Source organism: Amphiura filiformis, chromosome 9 (assembly GCF_039555335.1).
Source record: "Amphiura filiformis chromosome 9, Afil_fr2py, whole genome shotgun sequence".
In the NCBI taxonomy this organism is placed as follows: domain Eukaryota; kingdom Metazoa; phylum Echinodermata; class Ophiuroidea; order Amphilepidida; family Amphiuridae; genus Amphiura; species Amphiura filiformis.
This window is the reverse complement of record NC_092636.1, coordinates 61,871,032-61,874,319: the sequence shown is the minus strand read 5'-3', so window position 1 is coordinate 61,874,319 and position 3,288 is coordinate 61,871,032. Positions and strand designations below refer to the sequence as shown.

The 3,288-nt window shown below is 35.8% G+C and overlaps 1 non-coding gene across 1 annotated transcript; it reads right to left on the bottom strand.

Annotated features, from left to right (window-relative positions):
- Nucleotides 1-264: 264 nt before the first annotated feature.
- Trnat-ugu (transfer RNA threonine (anticodon UGU)) lies at nucleotides 265-338 on the bottom strand. Its single transcript has one exon. It is a non-coding gene; the product is annotated as a tRNA-Thr (tRNA).
- Between the last annotated feature and the right edge of the window lie 2,950 nt (nucleotides 339-3,288).

Below are 3,288 nucleotides of genomic sequence, written 5' to 3'. Positions count from 1 at the left end.
ATGACAAATGTTTTCATTCGGGGTCTTCTTCCTTTTAACAAGAATCTTCAATCTGTCTATCTGCAGATCTAGAGTGTACGTTTCAATCCAGGGTCTTGTCTCATGGTCAATCTCCAGTCATGTATAATTATACCGTGATCTGGTGATGTGCATGAGTATATAGCTTGGAAAAAAGTGGCATTATCGACAGGAATTATGTATCTATATAATAGATAAACATAATTTTTCACCAGGTTCGCCGTTGCAAATAACAAACAGAAAAGGAGATCCCACCGGGAATCGAACCCAGGACCTCAGGTTTACAAGACCTGTGCCTTAAACCACTTGGCCACGGGAGCTTCGTGATTAGGCTGCTATAGCTCCCTAACATTCCCCCACTCCATCAGTGTCCATCCTTTATGGCTACAATCCTAATGTATGTGTATATATAAACTTCTAGTGTATTTCAGGGTGTGGTGATTGTGCTTGTGGGTGAGTAGGTGGATATCTGTAGTGATATTGCCCTTAAGTGTTGACAAAATATTTTGCACAAATGTTTGCCAAAAAAACGTTTAAACTTTCTTGTAGCGGTTTTACATATAAAACGTTTTCAAATGAATGTTTTCATGACCTTTATATAACCCAGCATTTGAATGTTATTGAAACGTTTTGACCAAAACCAAAAAACGTTTTAAAAACATTTTGTTTTTGCAAGGATACATGATGAGTAGAATGTATGTTTTCCGTTTCCTGGTTTTACATGAACGATCGTCATATCGGGCATCACTGGATAATTTGAATCGCCTGTGAACTCGGTCTCACCGTTTTAACCTTTCATTTCGCCCTTAATTTTACACTCCTGACGAAACCCTGTGATGAACTGAACAAATTATCCTTGATGTAAAACATTACAAAAGCATGTTTTCTCTAAACGTTTACAATTAGATTATTTGTAACCAAAACACAATTTCGCTCATCTTCAAAAGGTGTTTATATACCCACATCCCACTGTCACCCTAAGGGAAGCTTCCCCCTATTAACACATCACTAAAAAGTGTATTCAACTCTCATCTCTAGTACTGTTGATGCTGAAAAATAAGAAGATGAACTTTCGAAGCAACCACTTGCACCCTCATTAGAAAGTAACCTGTTAAGGGATAGCCCGAGGTCTTAAGGGGACAAAGCACTAGAACGGGTGCCCGGTGGGTTCAGTCTTCACTGACAATGTGTACGCATGATGGTTCCAATTAGGGGTACTTTTCAAGAAATGTCCGCGGAATTTTCGAGGACAAAATTGTTCGCGATTTTTCAAATTAGGGGTGTTTTGGAGCAAAATTGTCCTTGAAATGAAAAATAGGGTGTATTTCTAGGACTTTCGTCCGCGTTTTACCGCTACAGTTTTCGTTATTGTCCTCATTTCCCCGTGAAATAGGGAGGAAATTCAAAAGCGTCCTTGAAATGGTAAAAATAGGGGTATTTATTTCGGAAAAATGTCCTCGATTCCTTGTGATAAGGGGGTGAAATGAAAATGCGTCCTCGAAATGATAAAAATAGGGGAGGTATTTGGGGGCAAATTTTCCTTGATTTCGCGCAAAATAGGGGGTAAAATTGCTGCAAATGTCCTCGATTCCCCGTGAAATAGGGGTCATTTTCAAATCCTGGAACGGTCATACGTCCTACCTTTAAATACAAACTGAACCCACCGGGAACGGGTGGGTAACCCTTAGGGATGGCAGGGCAATCCAGTAGGATAATAGGGTAATCGTGCATGGCCAAGTCACGGCCCCTACCTCTCAACACGTTTAGGAGTGGATTACAGTGCATTGACCAGTAACCTGCAATATTGACAAATATGACATTGTGGATATTGTCTGACCAGAGAGAAATAAGCTTTTGAAACAACTACCGTTTGCAAAAACAAAAAGGACAACTTAAGGTACAAATAAGGGGAAGGATTGGCATTAAACATTACAGGAACTTAAAACGTTGGGCAATGAGTGTATCTCAAATGAAAAGTACTCAAAAATAATAATCTAATTTGCATATTTGATTAGCGCGCCAAAGAAAATATTTGAAAAAATGTATAGCTCTGTAATAAAACATCACAGGAAGTTGGTCGAGGTGTCAAATGAAATGTTTGTGATTTTGGTCTTATTTTAGAAAACTTCCTAACTTTTGAGGGGTGTCGTATGTGAATATGTGATTTGCCCCACCTGAATTTTGTGGAAGCTGCCCATATATAAAGAGTTGGAAAACTGAAATTAAACATGTTTTAAAGTTAGATATCGTAACAACTCCAGATGATTTCGGCCAAATTTGTAGTGTAGTTTTGAATCCACATTCTTTTGAAAGCGCATTTTCGGTAAAATATGAAATAGGAGAAAATCTACTTTGAAGATATAGAAATATGAATATTAATTACTTAATATTATGATTAGACATTTTTATTTTACTGTCATATCACTTGAATTTTATATATGCAACAATTTTGTTCTGTTCCATTGTTAATGTATTTTGACCTGTAATTTTCTATTTGAAAACAATAGAATACATAATACATGCGTTAATATAATATAAATACTCATTCTGACATTTTTTGCGTCATCTGTTGCAAGTATTTCATCCGCATAATAATAGCCGGGATAAATAGCTACAAATGGAGTCAAAATTAATCATTGATACATTTTGCTTAATAATAAAGGAAAACTTTCTCAGGAAAGGAAAACCGGTTTCCCCTTCTAGCCTAAATATAAACAATTTAAAATTATCCAGAATTCACTATAATATTTTTAGAATTATATAGGGTGGCCCACAATATTTCAATTGTTGAATTTTAGAGAGCTATTATGGATGAACTGATAAATGTCTTTTGTTACTTTTAATTTTTGAGTACATTGTTGTTTGTTTGGGTGTTTGTTGGTTTGTTTGTTGCTGCTGTTGTTGTTGTTAATTTAGCCCCTGTTCCTCAAACAACCAAATGGAGTTCAGCTTGTTTAGGTTTCTTTTGTTTATTTCACTTTCTTGTTTATAATTTTGTTTCTGATTGCTGTATTTGTTGGTTTTGTTATCAATTAGACATGCATATCCATTAACGTATTTCAACGTTTGAATAGAACACCTAAAACAAAATTGTATGTGTGGTACATTTTAAGGTTGTCAAGCGGATATGGGTATTTAATCAAAGTGCTTGTTGAAAGTAGTCAGATGTTTGTAAATTATGAAGCACGAGCCCGATCACAAGATGACATGGCACATGTTACAGTTTTAACAATTAATCTATCATTTTAATACTAAGCAAATAGCAAAGTT